The sequence below is a fragment of the Strix aluco genome, chromosome W (genome assembly GCF_031877795.1).
Source record: "Strix aluco isolate bStrAlu1 chromosome W, bStrAlu1.hap1, whole genome shotgun sequence".
NCBI lineage: Eukaryota > Metazoa > Chordata > Aves > Strigiformes > Strigidae > Strix > Strix aluco.
The window spans coordinates 30,943,554-30,964,483 of NC_133970.1; the positions used below are offsets into that span (position 1 = coordinate 30,943,554).

General features: G+C 46.7%; 1 long non-coding RNA gene across 4 annotated transcripts in view; it reads left to right on the top strand.

Moving 5' to 3' along the window:
* LOC141917758 (uncharacterized) overlaps positions 1–20,930 on the top strand; it is a 94,436-nt gene that overhangs the window by 42,342 nt on the left and 31,164 nt on the right. Inside the window, exon 3 of one of the 4 annotated variants that reach the window (XR_012621439.1) lies at positions 12,438–12,628. The exons of 2 other annotated variants lie outside the window; for them this stretch is intronic. This is a non-coding gene — a long non-coding RNA (uncharacterized LOC141917758). Of the gene's footprint in view, positions 1–12,437; positions 12,629–20,930 lie in introns of those variants that run through there. One more of the 4 variants, XR_012621437.1, reaches the window with a different exon arrangement.

The following is a 20,930-nucleotide window of genomic DNA, read 5'->3' on the forward strand; positions in this document are numbered from 1 at the left end:
TCTCATGGGAGAATAACCAGAAAGTCTTAGTGATGTCTGGTAAACCCAAAGCAGGGGCATCCATCAGCTTCTTTTTCAGCTGATGGAATGCTCTGTCTGCCTCCCCATTCCAAGTGAGGGTTTTCAGATTTGATTTTAATAGTTCATAAAGGGGTTTTACCATGAGGCTGTAGTTATATATCCACAGGCGACACCATCCAGTCATTCTTAGGAACGTACGGAGCTCTTTAGCTGTCTGTGGCTGAGGGGTCTGACAGATGGCCTCCTTCCTTGCAGTTCCTAGGGTCCGTTGACCAGCTGTGACCTCGCATCCAAGATAGGTTACTTGCTGCTGAGCTACTTGAGCTTTCTGTGGAGAGACTCGATAGCCATTAAGTCCCCAAAAATTTAATAAACTAATAGTCCATGTTATGCACATTTCTTTAGTCTCTGTGGCTATTAATAAATCATCTACATAGTGCAGAATTTCCCTGATTCCATGCGGTCGCTCCCATTGCTCCAGATCTTTAGCTAGTTGGTTTCCAAAAAGAGTGGGGCTATTTTTAAACCCCTGGGGTAGCACAGTCCATGTTAATTGTATTTTCCTTCCGGACTCTGGGTTTTCTCATTCAAATGCAAACAATAACTGAGTTTTGGAGCTCAAAGGCAAGCAAAAGAAGGCGTCTTTTAGGTCCAGCACGGTAAACCAAGACAATTCTGGTACTAATCTAATTAATAATGTATATGTTTGCTACAACAGGATGCAGATTTCCTCCTCTCTTATTGCTATATACTCTCTATGTTCTGTCCAACAAGGTCTCCAAATTCCTACTCTCTTACAGCTTCAGCTTTTGCAACTTCTTTCAAATGTCACGTGCTGATTGCCCTATAAATAATGACACTAACTGTTGTATTCCCACCTCTGATCCTGGATCTAAGGGTGTGTGTCACCTCATAGTATCCTGCAGCTTATCAAGGAATTCTGAGGGAGTATCTTTAGGTCCCTGCCGAACGGTGTATAGGGCCACACTTAATTGCTTTCGGTATAGCCCGTTCCATGCCCCTTACAATCCAATCTCTATATGCATTTAGCAATCTCATATGGCCTCCTCTGTTGGAGGAGCCCTCACAGCGTGAGTCTTTTCTTAGAAACTGAAAATGCTTGGTCACCCCAACAGAGTCGCTTCGATACCCTTTCGCTACACTTTTCCAAGTTGCAAGATCAAAGGAAGTGAACGGGACTTTTATTCTGGCAGGGCCCCCTGTGGGGATTCGGAAGGATTTCCTGCGAGGAAATGGGCATGTGAGCAATCCTGCATATGAGCAAGACTGGTAAAGCCTCAGCGTCAGCAAGGATGTGATGAAATGACCCTGAAAGAATGAGGAAGAACCCAGGAAGTTAAACAACTTCAGGGTGTGGGTTTGGGCAGACAAGGAAGTTTGTACAATGTCAATGTGGCAGTTTTCATCCAATCAGAAGAGAGAGCTTAAGGAGCATGTGCAAAGCTAACTGTCCAATCAGAAGGAATTATACCATGTGATTATATCATGTGATTCTCACTAGCATTATAAAAGGTTTGCTCCACCACGATAAAATTGGCATTGCTTAATCATGTTGATTGTCTGCATATCCATTTCTCCCGCAAATGGCGCCCGAACAAGGACCCGAAGATTAGCACAAGTCTGATGAGGACTCGGTGATGTTCAATCACGGGTGGAAATCCGGTCGAAACTGTTCCGGACGCTGCCCCGGTGTCTGAGGGTGAGAATCAGCACGCTGTAACTTTAAGGCTCTGCGAGAGGCAGTAGCCAGGGATCCGCGAGAGGCGGCGGCCGGGGAGGAATGGGGTCCACGCTTACTAAAGATGAGCAAGTAGTGGTAAAAGTCCTCCAACTTATCCTCTCCATGAGAGGGATAAAATATGATAAGTCTGCTTTAGAAGGCTTATTAAAATGGAGCCGAGAGAAGGGATTTATCCCCAGTGTAGGGCTTGTATTTGAAGTGGCTACCTGGGAAGCAATAGGGAAACAGCTATGGGACTTGGTTAGTGATGGAGGAAAGTCGGCAAAAGAAGTGAGTGGTTACACCACGCTATGGAAATTAATCTGAGAGACACCACAGGAGATGAGTAGTGAGTGTGCGGCTGCTGCTTCTGCCTTTGCAGCTCTCGGAGCGGCTTCTGTGGTGGTGCAGTTCTTACCCCCCCCCCCCGCCCCTCTTTGTTGGGCTGCTTGGTGCTAGGTGCAATTCCACCCACATCCCCCGAGCTATACACCAGTCTGTGGAGATAAGGACTGACAATGTTAACGAGCCTGGCTCCTGCCCCTCCTGATTGCTCGGAAATGGTTAAAATGGCCCATCAACTCCTAAGGGCCTGGCACACCTGTGCCTGGGATGTGGTCAAATGGGAGCAATAACAGAGTCGCACATTAATCAAATTCTTTTGTAACTGCTGGAAGGCACCAGAAGGTATTTGACAAAAGTCAATTATCTTGGACCCTATAAATGGCGACCACCAGGGAGACCCTTTGAGCTCTCCTGAATTGCAGCGGGCCTGTGACCAGCATCTCCCCTGAGCTGGGACGCCTCTCAGGTACCAAACCCTTAAGGTGTCGTCTGCTCCAGACGGAAGGCCAGGGTGAAGTCCCCCGCTCGAGTCTCAATTATCGCCCGTTGAGGAATGCCAAGGCATTGGGAGTATTTGCTCTAAACTCGAGAGGGAAATTTTCTTTGAGCTAGCTTCTCTTTACTCTGTGTGTGTGTGTGTGTGTGTGTGTGTGGGTACGTACCCTTGTTTCTGTGTGTGTATGTCCGTTCTGTGTTCATTCTACTGAATCCAAACACCTTTGTTTCTGTATGTTTGTCTGTTTTGTTATGTGCATGCATGTATATATATATATATAGGTACTGTTAAGTAAGTTAATGTGAATCTTGACATTTTAGAATCTGAATAAGTCGCTTTTCTTTCTTTTAGTATCTCTGAATTATTTTATAATAATAAATTGCTGTTAGTTATTAATAAACCTAGATTTCTTACTAAATACTACCGTGTCAATACTTTCATCTGCGACAAATTGGCGTAGTCGGCAGGATGACAAGCAAAATCACCAAATACTTACAAAAACACGGTATCCAACCAAATCCCACCTTCCCAGAGGATTGGGCTTATAATAATTGGCACAACTGAGAAGAGGTAGAAAAACAGTTAACTATTGCTAGAGGTGCAACTAAATTTGGAAAAAATAAAGGCATGATTTGTAAAATGTTGGGAGTGTGCCTGGAAGCTGCCTGTCATGAATGAGAGAAAGTTAATCGTAAAATACAAAATTTACAAGATGAGATTACAGGGCACAAATCCACCAATCTGCTGTTATCGATTAAAATAGAGCAGCTGCAACAGCAACTTAAGGAATCCCAATTGAAACAACAAAAACTGGTGGAACGTGTTGAAATGATGCTAATGCAGTCTCCGAACCCCCCTGATATCGTTCAAATCAGAAAATTAATTGTGTCCCCTGAAGACTGGGATGGTAACTTTTGGAGTGATACACATAATGACGACTCAGACGAAAATAATTATTTGCAGCCGCCTGAGTCTCCCCCACTTGCAGTCAGACTAATTATTAAAACAGAGGAAACAACAGGACCTCGGGGTGGTGTGAGAAGTCGCATCAGCAAAACAACCCCTTTTGATCCAATTCAAATAGCCCATTTACAAGATCGTTACGGCCGTAAGCCTGGAGAGACTGAAACTGAATACCTATGGAGAGTGTCTCTAAACGGGGGAGATAGAATTTTACTAGATGGCAATGAAGCCGGTGGATATTGGGGTCCTGGTGTCTTTTTGGATGCTGGTCCCAACCCCCCGAATGACCCCCACTCACTAACAAGCAGAGTGGCATATTGGGCTGGTGGCATTGATGCCTTAGAGAGAGGAGAACCTCTGTTAATACCTATCAAATCTCTAAATGACCTCAAAGCTGCCTGTATTCAAGCCATGCATCAGCGTAAGCCTACTGATGTTCCTCTTTCGGCACCTGTAGCTCCTGCTATACTTAAAGTACTGATAAAAGGAGCCCCTGCCATGCTCAAACCTTTTCTCATTGCAAAACGGGATGAGATCCAGAGAGACTTAAATTATAATGAATTGGTAAATCTAACACAAACTGTTGGAAATAGTGGGGAAGAAGAATTAGAACCAAGAGTATTACCCACTTGGGCAACTTTAGTACATGAAACTATAAATCATGCCCGAGAAACGGGATGGGATGAAATTCCCAATGAAACAAAAAATATAGGTCGCACTGTTAGGCAAATTAAACAATTGCATCAAAATAATTCTCAGGAACAAAAACCCTCTGACCAACAATCTAGGGGTCAGGAGTGGAGAAATGAACTGTGGAAGCAAGCATTGTCACTAGGAATTCCTAGAGCCGCGATTCAGAGACAGCCTACCGGCGTCATTCTGAGTCTGATTCAGGCATTTCAAAAAGGTATCACTTCAAATGCTCCAACCCCCCCCCTCCCCCCGTCGCCAGCTCCCAGAGAAAAAAAAGATAACCCTTTCCTCCCTCAAGAGGATCAGTTGCAAAGCACAGGATCAAAAAACTGATAAGGTCCGGACGGCAACTGGGCCTGCCAGTCCGGCAAGTAGAAGCTTATCAGTGGATAAATGAGAACGGCCCTTACATTTTAATTCCAGTTGGTCCCCAACAACAATTAATAAATTTTTTAATTGATACTGGTGCACAAATTTCAATAATTACACAGCGAGATGCCAATAAGCTAGGCATACGACCTGGTCGGCGAAAGGTTAAAATTACCGGAGTTACAGGAATTAGCACTGTGTGCCAGACAGCAAAAGTTAATTTACTGCTCCCTGGCGAAAAACGTGTAACATCTCTTCGCTTTGCGATCAAGGAGCATTATGAAAATATCCTGGGTTTTGATGCACCTCCCTTCACTGAAGATTCACCAACCAAGGGTGTCTGGTTTTCTGATGCCTTGGCAAAAAGAGTGGATGGTAAATGGCAATATAAAGCTGTTGCATTAGAAATCAAAAGAGGGAAACAAGTTATTGAAGAGGGTGAAGGCAGTGCTCAAGTAGGAGAGTTAAGAGCAGTTGTCTTGGCAGCACAAAATGAAGCAAAAGCCATTTATGTAGACTCTTATGCTGTCTGGGCAGGTGCCACACAGTGGCTTTGTCAATGGGAAGCCCTAAACTGGGAGATAAATAAATCACCAATCTGGAGAACTGAAGACTGGCAATTACTATTAACCATGGCCAGAAAAACACCATTCCAAAGAGGATGGGTAAAAGCTCATGCTAATGACCATAAACCAGCTACAAATTGGAACCAAAGGGTGGATGAATTGACAAAAATTAGGAAAATAGACATTGAAGATTCCTCAGACCCCACATGGTATCGACTAGGAGAATGGTTACATCAAAAATTAGGCCACACAGGTCGAGAAGCACTTTACTTTTCAGCCCAAAGCCGGGGATGGCCCCTCAGTAGGAAAACATGTGAAACCATCCTCACTGAGTGCCCCCAGTGTAAATTAAAATTGCAGATGGACCACCCTGCCAAAGCACCACCTTTACACATTAAAGAGGGGAAAACTTTGTGGTCTACTTGGCAAATTGATTACATTGGTCCTTTAAAATCCTCTGCTGGGTACAAATATATTTTAACAGGTGTAGAAATAATATCTGGACTCCTTACAGCTACCAAGTGCCAAAAGGCTAATGCACAGAATACTATCCGAGGCCTTTCCTCATGGCTCTCAATTTTACCTGTCCCTGATTCTATCCAGAGTGACAATGGCTCACACTTTACTAGTAAAGAAGTACAGGAATGGGCAAAGCAAAAAGAAATAAAGTGGGTATTTCACACACCTTATTACCCACAATCTAATGGTATAGTTGAACGAGCCAATGGACTGCTGAAAAAATATCTTAAACCACATGAAGGACAATGGGACAGACGTCTTTCTGAAATTTTACAGCAGTTAAATAATCAGTATGGTCCCTATGGAAGTCCAATTACTCGAGCCTTCTTAACACTTTCTTCAGAAACAAACCTAAACAATGAGCACACCTGGTCCTCAATGAAAGCAGGACAGCCTGTGATGGCAAAAATACCATCTGTAGGAACAATACCAGTAACCCTGGTCAAGCCACGAGGATTTCTAGCATGGGATGCTATTGATAATAATGGAATAAAACATAAAATCAGTACTAGATGGATTTATCCAGCATCCTAAGGGGTAACCTGTTCAGCGTCCCCCCCCCCCCCCCCCCGAGACCGTTCTCTTTTCTTTCCTTTTCAGAAATAACCAACTCCACCAACGACAATGTGGAAGCAGACACCATACCCAGCAAGTCCACCAGTAGCACTGTGGGAACAACCCTCATCTTCAATATGAGACTCTCTGCAGCATTGCACCTACCCTTTCTCTCCCTCACCATCATACCTCGATTGCTACAACAATGGTGTCTATACGGCTTCTTCTTCTCTCTTCCTTTTTCTGCTCATGAGAGTAAAGACACCTACAATGGCTCACACATCAAATCCTTGGGATCTTGCATTACTGAGATACACTGGAAGCATCAAAAGACTACAAGAAAAGGCAGGTCTAATTGGTCAACTTTCCTCACTACACAGAAGGTGATAGGATTATTGCATTTGTCCTCACTATACGCAATGCCTCAGTGTACTACATACACCCAATCCTTGCATTAGGACTAAATCACAATGGAAACATACTCTGTCCCTCAGAACATAAAGTATGGGCCCACCAGAAGGAGGGGAAATGGCAAACAATTGATGTAAATGCATGTACTGTGCGAGAACAACGAGGCTTCATTTGTGAAGGAAATACTCTTGAGGCTCAAGACATTTGTCTTGATACTGAACAAAACATTTGTCACTTTGAGATCCACCCAAACGAAACCCCTGAAAGCGTAGTCATATATGTTGGAAAAGGATGTGTTTGCATGCGAACATGATGTGATTCCTTATTAATAGATGGTACTGTCCATACGACTCCTCCAACATCCTGACTTAATCGACCTCCTGCAACAAGCACAGAAAACTGGACAAAAGACTCTTATCACGGTCCAACATGATATAGAAGAAATACATCAAGTGTTAACAAGAGTCAAAAGGGATGGAGAGCATCGATGGTGGGAAAGCTTATCTGGATGGTCACCAACTGCAACAGGACTGTTCAATTCCATGTTCCACCCGGTCATGATTTTCTTAATTCTAATTCTAATATGTTTACTGCTCATAATTGTATTGTATATTAAGGTTTGGAGGATGGTTAAACAGATTACTCAGTTACAGAAGTATCCCTGTGTGTACACCATCCCAAAATAACTTTTTTTCTTTTGAAGCTAATCAAACACAAAATTTCCTTCAATTGTAATTGGATTATGGCATCCTCTGTTTATAGGCATAGAGGCAAGAGGCAACCACACTGCCACTCTATGGACAAGATAAATTGACTTTAGTCACAGGGTGGATTGTGGTGGTGCAATTCTTACCCCTCCCCCCCCCCGCCCCTCTTTGTTGGGCTGCTTGGTGCTAGGTGCGATTCCACCCACATCCCCCGAGCTATACACCAGTCTGTGGAGATAAGGACTGACAATGTTAACGAGCCTGGCTCCTGCCCCTCCCGATTGCTCGGAAATGGTTAAAATGGCCCATCAACTCCTAAGGGCCTGGCACACCTGTGCCTGGGATGTGGTCAAATGGGAACAATAACAGAGTCGCACATTAATCAAATTCTTGTGTAACTGCTGGAAGGCACCAGAAGGTATTTGACAAAAGTCAATTATCTTGGACCCTATAAATGGCAACCACCAGGGAGACCCTTTGAGCTCTCCTGGATCGCAACCGGCCTGTGACCAGCATCTCCCCTGAGCTGGGACGCCTCTCAGGTACCAAACCCTTAAGGTGTCGTCTGCTCCAGACGGAAGGCCAGGGCGAAGTCCCCTGCTCGAGTCTCAATTATCGCCCGTTGAGGAATGCCAAGGCATTGTGAGTATTTGCTCTAAACTCGAGAGGGAAATTTTCTTTGAGCTAGCTTCTCTTTACTGGGGTGTGTGTGTGTGTGTGTGGGTACGTACCCTTGTTTCTGTGTGTGTATGTCCGTTCTGTGTTCATTCTACTGAATCCAAACACCTTTGTTTCTGTATGTTTGTCTGTTTTGTTATGTGCATGCATGTATATATATATATATATAGGTACTGTTAAGTAAGTTAGTGTGAATCTTGTCATTTTAGAATCTGAATAAGTTGCTTTTCTTTCTTTTAGTATTTCTGAATTATTTTATAATAATAAATGGCTGTTAGTTATTAATAAACCTAGATTTCTTACTAAATATTACCGTGTCAATACTTTCATCCGCGATAGCTTCTAACTCTGATATAACAGACACGCCACCGCTGCCGCTGCTACTGCACTGCCCCGGCCATGGCCGGAGGGACGGTCCGGTCCCCTCGCCCCGGAGCGACGAGATTGGGGGGTGCTCTACGCTGCTTGCGGCTCCCGCCACGCTGGGTCAGCCGAAAAATCCGTTTGCCTTATCGATTGTGCCGCCGGGACCGCGGCGACCAACAGGGACTAGATCCAAAACTACGCAATCAGGGGCTGGAAATAGCGGAAGTGTATCTGATGCCAACCTGAAAGGGACTGAGGAAAAACCAGAAGAGTCAAAGGACTCCAGTAGTGGGCGGGACGCATATAAGAGCATGGGGCAGAACAAGTCTGCAGAGGAGATGGTCACTGTCAGACTCCTGCTGCATATACTCTCTATGAGAGCGATAACTTATAATGAAACTTCTGTGCGAAGGTTACTTAAATGGTGCAGAAACCACGGCTATCCTTCGGTGATAAGAACCCTGTGAGCTCAGGGTGATCAGATAGTACCTGTAAACCACCGGTTGATAGTACTTGTCAACCACCGGTAGCCTGAGCCATGGTCTCCACTCGCCTCAAAAGCACCACCAGCAAGAACGTGGCGGCCCAGACTGAGCAACCACGCAAACATGCAGCAGTCCAGGTCCCAGGCTGCAGGGAGTGCCTGAGCCTGTCAGTGCTGTTGGAGGGCCGCAGTGACAGCGCCTGTGTGCGCTGCGACCAGCTGGATGACCTGCTCAGCCTGGTGGCAGAACTCAAAGAAGAGGTCGAGAGATTAAGAAGTATTAGGGAATGTGAAAGGGAGATTGATTGGTGGAGTTCCACCTTGGCACCCATGAATCAACAGGAGCAAATAGAGGCTCCAGGCAAGGCAGGTGATCCCTCACCCTCATGCTACCAGGCAGAAGGAGGGGACCTAAGAGATGAGGGAGACTGGAAACAGGTCCCTGCTCAGGGAGGCAAGAAAATTCTCTCCCAACCTCCCTCACCCTCCATGGTGCCCCTTCACAATAGATTCGGGGCCCTGGAACTTTTGAATGAAGACATGGAGGAAGAGAATGAGACAAACAATGAGGAAGACCAAGGACCACCAAGGCCAGGTCACTCTAGAAAAGGTATTAAAACCAGCTCTGAAAGGAACCCCAGAAGAGTCATTGTAGTGGGTGACTCCATTCTGAGGGATGTCGAAGGCCCCATATGCAGACCAGACCCGCATCATAGGGAAGTCTGCTGCCTCCCCGGGGCCTGCATCAAGGACCTCACAAGAAGACTCCCCTCTCTAGTCAAACCCAAGGACTATTACCCTCTTCTGGTTTTTCAGGTAGGTAGCGACGACATTAGCAGGAGAAGTATTAAATCAATGAAGAGAGATTTCAGGGCCTTGGGGAAACTGATCAAGGGGTCGGGGGCACAGGCTGTGTTCTCCTCCATCCCTCCAGTTGGGGGGATGGATGAGGATGAACACCGAAGAACACAGCAGATGAATTCGTGGCTTCAATACTGGTGTCACCGTCAGGGCTTTGGTTTTTTCGATCATGGGTTGGTATACAAGTATAAGTATGTCAATAGCAAAAGAAAGGCCAGGGAGAGTCTCCATCCCCTGCTAGATGCTGAAGGAAACTTGGTAGCAAGTGATGAGGGGAAGGCTGAGGTACTTAATGCCTTCTTTGCCTCAGTCTTTAATAACAAGACTAGTTGTATTGAGGGAATCCAGCCTCCTCAGCCAGAAGACAGAGACTGGGAGAACGACCCCCCCACAATCCAGGAGAGAGTCAGTGACCTGCTACATCACATAGACACACACAAGTCTATGGGACCGGATGGGATACACCCAAGAGTGCTGAAGGAGCTGGCTGGGGTGCTCGCCAAGCTGCTTTCCATCATTTACCAGCAGTCCTGGCTGACCGGGGAGGTCCCGACAGATTGGAAATTGGCCAATGTGACGCCCATCTATAAGAAGGGTCGGAAGGATGATCCAGGAAATTACAGGCCTGTCAGCTTGACTTCGGTACCCGGGAAGCTGATGGAGCAGCTCATCCAGAGTACGATCTTACAACACATGCAGGACAACCAGGGGATCAGGCCCAGTCAGCATGGGTTTATGAAAGGCAGGTCATGCTTGTCAAACCTGATCTCCTTCTACGACAGGGCGACCTGCTTATTGGATGAGGGAAAGGCTGTGGATGTAGTTTACCTTGACTTTAGCAAGGCCTTTGACACCGTTTCCCACAGCATTCTCCTGGCGAAACTGGCTGCTCGAGGCTTAGATGATCGCACGCTTTGCTGGGTAAAAAACTGGCTGGATGGCCGGGCCCAAAGAGTTGTGGTGAACAGAGTTAAATCCAGTTGGAGGCCGGTCACAAGTGGTGTCCCCCAGGGCTCGGTTTTGGGGCCACTCCTGTTTCTTTATTGATGATCCTAAAGATGACTCCTGTCATCTTTATTGATGATCTAGACGAGGGGATCGAGTGCACCCTCAGTAAGTTTGCAGATGACACCAAGCTGGGTGGGAGTGTTGATCTGCTTGAGGGTAGGGAGGCTCTGCAGAGAGACCTGGACAGGCTGGATCAATGGGCTAAGGCCAACTGCATGAGGTTCAATAAGGCCAAATGCCGGGTGCTGCACTTCGGCCACAACAACCCCCAGCAGCGCTACAGGCTTGGGGAGGAGTGGCTGGAGAGCTGCCAGTCAGAGAGGGACCTGGGGGTGTTGATTGACAGCCGGCTGAACATGAGCCAGCAGTGTGCCCAGGTGGCCAAGAAGGCCAATGGCATCCTGGCCTGTATCAGAAATAGCGTGGCCAGCAGGGACAGGGAAGTGATCTTACCCCTGTACTTGGCACTGGTGAGGCCGCACCTCGATTACTGTGTTCAGTTTTGGGCCCCTCACTACAAAAAGGACATTGAATTACTCGAGCGTGTCCAGAGAAGGGCAACGAAGCTGGTGAAGGGTCTGGAGCACAGGTCGTACGAGGAGCGGCTGAGGGAACTGGGGTTGTTTAGTCTGGAGAAGAGGAGGCTGAGGGGAGACCTCATCGCCCTCTACAGCTACCTGAAAGGAGGTTGCAGAGAGCTGGGGATGAGCCTCTTTAACCAAGTAACAAGCGATAGGACAAGAGGGAATGGCCTCAAGTTGCGCCAGGGAAGGTTTAGACTAGATGTCAGGAAGTATTTCTTTACAGAACGGGTTATTAGGCAGTGGAATGGATTGCCCAGGGAGGTGGTGGAGTCCCCATCCCTGGAGGTGTTTAAGAGTAGGGTTGACATAGCGCTGAGAGATATGGTGTAGATGGGAACTGTCAGTGTTAGGTTAATGGTTGGACTAGATGATCTTCAAGGTCCTTTCCAACCTAGTTGATTCTGTGATTCTGTGATTCTGTGATACCATCACAGCCTTTGAACCAGCAAAATGGGCTGAAATAGGTGAACAGCTGTGGGATGCTATTTCCAAGGGAGATCAGCATACCAGTGAGCTAGCGACCACTTGGAAGTTGGTTTCGCCAGGGAATATGGGGAATTAATTCAATTGACCCGTGCAACTAATAATGGACCAGCCTATACCTCTCAAAAATTCGCTCTTTTTTGTCAACTCTGGGGTATACGTCACATCACAGCTATACCACATTCCCCCACGGGGCAAGCCATAGTGGAGAGAGCACATCAAAACTTTACAAGTGCTTTTGCAAAAACAAAAAGGGGGAGAGGTCTTGGCTGCTGCAGAACCACTTGCAAAAGCGGTGTATGTGTTAAATTACTTACGGCTCACAGGTGATAGGGAGAAACCACATACATAGTATGGGTCTGAAATCCGGTATAAGCCGGTGTGGAGATAGTGTTTTTGTTCAGTACAAAGATGTTGCTATAGGAGAGTGGAAAGGACCTGTGGAACTAACAATGACGGGTCGAGGCTATGCCTGCATTATTACCGACACCGGCACTAGATGGGTTCCGAGTCGCTGGGTGCGACCCTGGAAAAAGGAATTTAAGAAAGATGAAACAGAAACCAAATGAGATATTAACTTGGAGCAGGGGTTATGTTTGTGTCTTCACAGATGCCGGTTCTCGCTGGGTTCCTGCTCGGTGTGTTCGGCCTGTATTGGAACCTGCCTCAGGGTGAAGGATGGGCGGTCTCACAACCAAACGCCACCGCAAGCCCTGAAAATCCGTTCTCTACGTGCTTGGTAGAAATACCTGTGGATACATGGCCGAACCCACTGCAGTTTTGGCTTAGCAAACTGTATCGGGTCTGGCTGAGCCAGAATTGGTTTTCCCCTGTAGCAGCCCTCATGGTGCTGTGTTTTATGTTGGGAGCTGGCAGGGTGTTGATAGCACACTGGTGTTGTGGCTACTGCTGAGTAGTGCTTACACAGCACCAAGGCTCTTTCTGACATTTCCCCCCGCCCCCACAGTGGGACGGGGTGGGCAAGATCTTGGGAGGGGACACCACCAGGACAGCTGACCCGAACTGACCAAAGGGATATTCCAGACCATATGACGTCTGCTCAGTATAAAGCTGGGAGAAAGGAGGAAGGGGGTGGGGTCACCCTTGGTCCTCCGAGGCAACCACTACGCATATCAGAGCCCTGCTTCCTGAGAAGGCCCGACATCGCCTGTTCATGGGAAGTAGAGAATAAATCTGTTTTCTTTTTTTGCTTCCGCGCGCGGACCTTTGCTTCGCTTTGCTTATATTAAAACTGCTGTTGTTTTACCCACAAGGGTTGTTTTGTTTTCCTATCTTATTTTCTTTCCCTTCTTTGCCCTATTGAGAAAAAAAGGGGAAAGGGGGGGAAGTGATAGAGCGACTTGGTGGGTACCTGGCATTTAGCCAAGGTCAAACCACCACACAAACAAACTAATGGTACTTCTTTGGCTTTAAGTGGTCTTTTAACTGATGCTGATAGTGTTAGACATGCTACGTTACAAAATAGAGCTGCGATTGATTTTTGCTTTTGGCACAAGGGCATGGATGTGAAGATCTTGAAGGAATGCCTTATCTGAATGGTTTGACTCCCTGAGAATTACAGGATGGTTAAAAAAATTGTTAAAAGGAGTAATCATTGTAATTATTGTGATTATTGTTCTTGCTATTATTTTGCCGTGCTTAATTTCTTGTATTAGACAATCGCTGCAGAAAAGCTTGCAAGGAGTTTGGATTGCTCAAAAACAAAAAGAGGGATCTGTGGGGATTCTAAAGGATTTCCTGCGAGGAAATGGGCATGTGAGCAATCCTGCATATGAGCAAGACTGGTAAAGCCTCTAGCGTCAGCAAGGATGTGATGAAATGACCCTGAAAGAATGAGGAAGAACCCAGGAAGTTAAACAACTTCAGGGTGTGGGTTTGGGCAGACAAGGAAGTTTGTACAATGTCGATGTGGCAGTTTTCATCCAATCAGAAGAGAGAGCTTAAGGAGCATGTGCAAAGCTAACTGTCCAATCAGAAGGAATTATACCATGTGATTATATCATGTGATTCTCACTAGCATTATAAAAGGTTTGCTCCACCACGATAAAATTGGCATTGCTTAATCATGTTGATTGTCTGCATGTCCATTTCTCCTGCAGCCCCCCCCATCTGGCCCTACGGCCTCTCTCAGAGGAGCCAGCACCACCGCTTGCTTCTCCCGTCCCCGTCTTGATACGGGGCTGTGAGTCGGGGAGCCTGGCTCTGGCTCCTGCAAAGTTTCACTCTCCTCCTGCTGGCTTCCTACCGGTGGTTTATAGTATTCTGGTAAATCCTTTTTTTCAGCCCTTTTCTCTTTCCCTTCCTTATTTTCTTTTTCCAGTGCCAGCACTAGTGGATCTCGTGGGGGTGCCAGGCCACAGTCTGTTTGATATTCAGGATGGTCTCGGAGGTTGAAAAACATGTCTGCATAGGAGACTTCATCCCTCCTTAAAACAGCATCAGTTGTAGCAGGGTGTTATAATTCAAGGACCCATTAAGGGGCCATTTTCCCCCTCATCCACTTTATATAGGGGCCACCACTGATTGCAATACGTTATTAGTGTCTTTTTATTCACACTTGCACCTGGAGTTCCCCCTATCTTCTTCCAGCATTTTAAAATACAGCCTAGGGGACTCTTTTTGACTATTCCCCCACTCTGGCCGCTTCCCATCTCGTCTACTTTACCTTAAAACGCTACCCAATAAGCTGACAATATCCCCCTCAGGCAGATGGTACAAGGGTGCCCTCTCCCCACAGAGTATGCACCTAAATTCAAGACAACAACTAACAGAGAATTACTGCCTCCCACTAGAGGAGATATTTCACCTATGACACTTAAAACACTGAGCCCGAACAACACTGATGACCCAGCGGGCGGGCACTAGGGCTCTCTGTACTAAGGAATGTTCACTGGTCCTGCACTACCCCCCCACTGGTACAGAGTCTGCCCTGCGCTTCGTTCCTCTGCGGCTCTTCCCTCGCGGGATAACGGAACTGCGGGTCAGAGAACTCCGCACTCCGCAGCTGCAGCTGGGCTGCGTCTCACACCCGCAGAACAATCACACACCCACACAAAGGGGCCCTTACACTTATTACTCACACAACATCAAATGACAAATACTACAAACATCAAAACACCAATTACAATAATTGCTAAATCATAAAAGTCATAAATCAAACCGAAAAGCATAAATCATATACCATGAGCCGCTTGCCATTTATCATTTACCACAAATCCACACCTGATCGATATCGACTAAATTATTATAAATGGTACCAGATTTTACATTTGATTGTAGCATGGCAATGCCACCCCACTCACACAACTCACACCACTCCCGTACCCCCGTACTAGGAGTACCCAGGTCGACCTAGGGTTCCAATGTGGTCAGAGTGTCGAAACCACCCTGCAACCCACGAGCCCACTACCACTCTACTTGGGGACTCGCACCCCAACCCCAGGGGCGGGACGAGCACAGAGGCTCTTTACCTCGCGTAGGACGTCTCCTTGCGACTTACAGGTCTCCCCCTTCTCTAACATACCTGATCTGCTGCCGATAGATGGTCCTTGTCTGCCCCTGCCGAGATCGGGAGAGCGAGGGAGGGTCTCCAAGAAAGAAGCCTCGGGGCACGCCTGGAGCGTCCACCTCTCAGCCGGACCTGCAGCCGGACAGAGAGGGTCCCATCTGGGTCGCCAACTGATTCACGGAAAAAGACTCTACAACTCGAATAGAGTTATAAAGCAGGTATGTTTACTCCGGCCGGGGTGCAAGGGGATTTCTCCACAAAGCTTGCACACCAACAGCACATTTTATCAGAAACTTATCGAGTGTGGATATACATATTCACTGGATTACATAACACAAACATACATATGCATGAGTAAGGCTGGGTTAGTTCAAAAGGCTGATGTCAGCAGTTTATGTTCTCTTTGCACCTGCGCATTGCCTCCTGGTGGTCATCTTCGGGGGTCTTTTGGAGGAAGGCTCACAGTCTTTCTCACCTTGTACTTTTCCCCGGAGCATGCGCAGATTCTCTTGGCCAATTTCTTGAACAACAAAAATGTTTTTCAGCTGGTTTACTCATCCTATCTTATTTAAGGGAACCAATGAAACTTCTACCATCCGTATATGGCTATCTTTACTCATTACCGAGGCCCAACTAGTTAGAGCACACCTGTTCCTCAAGGACAAAAACATGATATTTTGCTGAACACTGCAGTTCTTGGTAGATTTTCACAGTAAACTGCTTTGTTTTGATGGACACAGTAGTCCTTGGTAAAATTCCACAGAACAGTCTGGGCAAGCAGGATTCTTAGCAATATTCAAAAATACTATAAGTAATACTATAACTTGCTAGAAGTAAGTAAATAAGTTGCTAAGCACTTTTCTATAAGTAAATAAGTCTTAAAACAAGTAATCATTTCTCTGTATCAATAGTTGTTACATGGGATTCTAAAGGATTTCCTGCTAGGAAATCGGCATGTGAGCAATCCTGCATAGGAGCAAGGCTGGTAAAGCCTCAGCGTCGGCAAGGATGTGACGAGGAGATGACCCTGGAAGAATGAGGAAGAACCCAGGAAGGTAAACAGCTTCAGGGTGTTGGTCTGGGCAGAGAAGTTTGTACAATGTCAATGTGGCAGTTCTCATCCAACCAGAAGAGAGCCTAAGGAGCATGTGCAAAGCTACCTGTCAAATCAGAAAGAATTGTACCATGTGATTGTATCTTGTGATTCTCACCTTCATTATAAAAGACTTGTCCACCATATTAAAGTAGGTATTGCTTAATCACTGTGTGATCATTTGCATGCGTCAATCTCTTGCACCTGGTGCCTGACCAGGGCCATAAATCAGATTAGCACAAGTCTGAAGAGGACTCAGTGAAGTATTATCGCGGGAAGGCCGGTCGAAATTCAGCCAGACGCTGCCCCAGTGTCTGAAGGTGAGAATCAGCGCGCTGTCCCCTTAAGGAGCCGCGAGAGGCGGCTGAGTATAGGGAGCCGCGAGAGGCGGCGGCCGGGGAGGAATGGGGTCTACGCTTACTAGAGACGAGCAAGCAGTAGTAAAACTCCTCCAACTGATCCTCTCTGTGAGAGGGATAAAATATGACAAGTCTGCACTAGAAGGCTTATTAAAGTGGAGCCGAGAGAAGGGACTTATCCCCAGTCCAGGGCTTATATTTGAAGCCGCTACCTGGGAAGCCACAGGGAAACAGCTATGGGACTCGGTCAGTGATGGAGGAAAGTCGGCAAAAGAAGTGAGCAGTTACACTGCGCTATGGAAATTAATCCGAGAGGCGTCACAGGAGATGAGTAGTGAGCGTACGGCTGCGGCGTATGTCGCTGCAGCGCTCGGACCGGCCCCTAATCTTGATATATCAGCCACGCCGCCGCTGCCGCCGCTACCGCCCTGCCCCAACCACGGCCGGAAGGACGGTCCGGCCCCTTCCCCCCCCTCAGCCCCCTCGCCCCGGGGCGATGAGGGAGGGGGGGACTCGACGCCGCTTGCGGCGCCCGCCGCGCTGGGTGAGCTGAAAAATCCGTTTGACTTAACGATTGTGCCGCCGGGGCCGCGGCGAGCGGCGGGACCTAAATTCAAAACTGCGCAATCAGGGGCGGGAGGCACCGGAAGGGTGTCTGATGCCAACCGGAAAGCGACTGAGGAGAAACCGAAAGAGACCAAAGACGCCAATAGTGGGCGGGACCCAGGCGAGGGCGGGGGTACAGAGGATTTGTGCCCGCCCCTCCCACCCTCACAGAACAACCCCTCGGGAGAAGAGAGCCCCGCCTCACAAGCCGGCTCTGCAGACATTGAAACCTTACTCCTGCACATTGTAGCCAAGCTTGATAACTTAACTGTATCACAGGCAGAGAAGAGGGAGCAGAGACCATATACCTTTTCGTCAAACACGGGACCACAGCCATCTGCTCCTCCGGATCCATCACTCGAGTATGCAGTTCCTGTGCCTGCTACTGCGCCCTCATCATCTCACCCTGCAGCTTCGCATCTTTTTTCTTCACAGGCGCAGAGTGCCTCTGTAGCTACACGCCGATGGAAAGGAGTTCTTAAAGATGCTATAATAGAAGGGTCTTTTATCCCAGAAAGCGTACAAGCATTTCCAGTTTCCTTTAATACTGTTACTGGCGCCAATGAGTGGGATCCCTTAGATTGGAAATTGCTTGAAAAGGCTAGGGCTTCAGTAATCCAAAATGGTCTTCATCACCAATTGACCAAACAAATCATTCACTATATCTTCTCGTCATCGCTGTTAATTCCAAAAGATATTGATCAAATAGCGGCAGTTATTTTAACTCCATCTCACAAAATGTTATTTGAAAGCACATGGTCGAAGTTAGCTAACGAAGAACAGGTTCGTCCGCGCCCACAGGGTGATCCCCTTCATCTTGTCCAAGCACAAATGCTATTGGGTACAGGGCCCTTCACCGCAGTAGATCTACAGGTCAATCTCTCTAATGAAGTGTTACGGCTATCACAGTCAATAGCCTGTCAGGCCCTACTGTCTGTACCTGACACAGAAGGAAAGAAACAGGACAAGTTTGTAACAGTAAAACAGGGACCTAATGAACCTTTTTCAAAATATGTAGATCGCCTTTATCACTCTCTAGAACAACAATCTGACATGACCCTAGAGATGAAAGAATGTTCAAGTTAATGGCCTTTGAAAATGCTAACCCATCTGTCTGGCACCTGTTAGCAACCCTCCCACATGGAGCATCTGTAGCTGATATGATTGAGTTAACCAACCGAGGAATGCAACACTCTAATATTGCAGCCTATGCCGGTGCAGTGCGTGAAGTGGTTGCACCGTGGTGAACGGTATAAAACAAAGAAGGGGAAATTTTCTGGACGCACCACATAATCAACTAGCAATGACTTTATATATTCTTAATGGTGTTTTGATGTCTGTAGTGTTTGTGATTTTATGTTGTGTGAGTGATAAGTGTAAGAGGCCTCTTTGTATGATTGTTCTGCGTGTGTGAGACGCAGCCCAGCTGCAGCTGTAGACACTCAGGAGCCAGCCGCAGGTGCTGTGGACGCCCCTGTGCCAACAGTTCGCGATCTCTTCAACTGATCATTTAAGCAAAATGTAGGATGTAATGCTGTAAGAATGTATGTATTCAGCTTTCCTTGTTTAGCAATTTTAAGAATTAAGAACTCAAGTGTTTAACCTTATTAGAAACTCCCTTGGTTTTCCCACCCCCTTGAGTGGTGGCCAGGCTCTGGGTGGAACCCAACAGGAGGATGAAATCAGATGTTTCCGCTCAAAGAAAGTTGCCAGTTATTTTGGCCTGTTGATTTAGAGGCTGGACCTGCTTGCAGCGATGTTGGATGCCTCACCTACGGATGGACGCATCGCGTAGGATTTCCGCTTTGCGAGGAAGGGCACTCTAAATTCTCGCTGCATCCAGGGTTCCCCAGCAATTGCGGCTCTGAATGCTAGTACCCCATTAAGTAAGTGTGCTATTCCATATTTTCTTTACTGTTTATTTTTGTGGTATTTCGTCATATCCCTTAGTTGTGGGTACTGCAATTACCTTACTCTGGTAACTGTAACTGCTGTATTGTTTCTAGCATTCTGTGAAACCTTTTTAAGTATGCTGTGTTTTGAAGCTTGCCTAACCCTTAAGTGATGAAGTCTCAAAATAAGTCTTGCAGGTGCAGCTTTACACAGCCTCTGAGCAATAGCTAGGAAGAACAGGCCTTGGAAGATAGATAAGAAACTGCTGAGTTGTGCCAAGGTAGCGGGCAAAAACAGCAGACAGCTGCAACACTGAACTGCGAAAAAGCACTAAGCTGTGAGAAGTTACCGTCGCGGTAGAGCGGAATGGGCCAGAAGATATGGAAGATTAGTTTAATTGACCTGTGAAACTAATAATGGACCAGCCTATACCTCTCAAAAATCTATTGGGTTTTTTTTTGTCAACTCTGGGGTATACATCACATCACAGCTATACCACATTCCCCCACGGGGCAAGCCATAGTGGAGAGAGCACATCAAAACTTTAAAGGCGCTTTGGCAAAAACAAAAAGTGGGAGAGAGCTTGGCTGTTGCAGAAGTACTTGCAAAAGCGGTGTATGTCTGAAATTCGGTATAAGCCGGTGTGGAGATAGTGCTTTTGCTCAGTGCAAAGATGTTGCTATAGGAGAGTGGAAAGGACCTGTGGAACTAACAATGACGGGTCGAGGCTATGCCTGCGTTATTACAGATACCGGCACTAGATGGGCTCCATCTCGCTGGGTGCGGCCTTGGAAAGGAGGTCAAGTTTGTGATTCTAAACCTTGTGATGGTTCTGACAGCAATTAATGCTCATCCAGCAAAAGTAGTGTTTCCCTGACCAAACATATGGGTGACTATAGCTAAAGAGACAGGTCAAGAATCCTTCTGCCTTTCAATGGCTACTCCGTCAGACCCATTCAGAACATGTTTATTGAGATTCCCTTACTTTGCCCCACAAGAATTCATTGGGTTTGTGTCAGACAATAGTTGGGCAAAAATTAAATTTTCACAGGCCAATGCCATTGCTCAAATTACCCAGGCAGGCACCAACGCCACAACCTTTTGGCAAGGTTAACTTATTATGAGCAAGGAATTGTTAAAAGGAGTAATCATTGTAATTATTGTGATTATTGTGCTTGCTATTATTTTGCCATGCTTAAATTTTCGGATTGGACAATCGTTGCAGAAAAGCTTGCAAGGAGTTTGGATTGCTCAAAAACAAAAAGAGGGATATGTGGGGATTCTAAAAGATTTCCTGCTAGGAAATCGGCATGTGAGCAATCCTGCATAGGAGCAAGGCTGGTAAAGCCTCAGCGTTGGCAAGGATGTGACGAGGAGATGACCCTGGAAGAATGAGGAAGAACCCAGGAAGGTAAACAACTTCAGGGTGTTGGTCTGGGCAGAGAAGAAGTTTGTACAATGTCAATGTGGCAGTTCTCATCCAATCAGAAGAGAGCTTAAGGAGCATGTGCAAAGCTAACTGTCCAATCAGAAAGAATTGTACCATGTGATTGTATCTTGTGATTGTCACCTGCATTATAAAAGGCTTGTCCACCATATT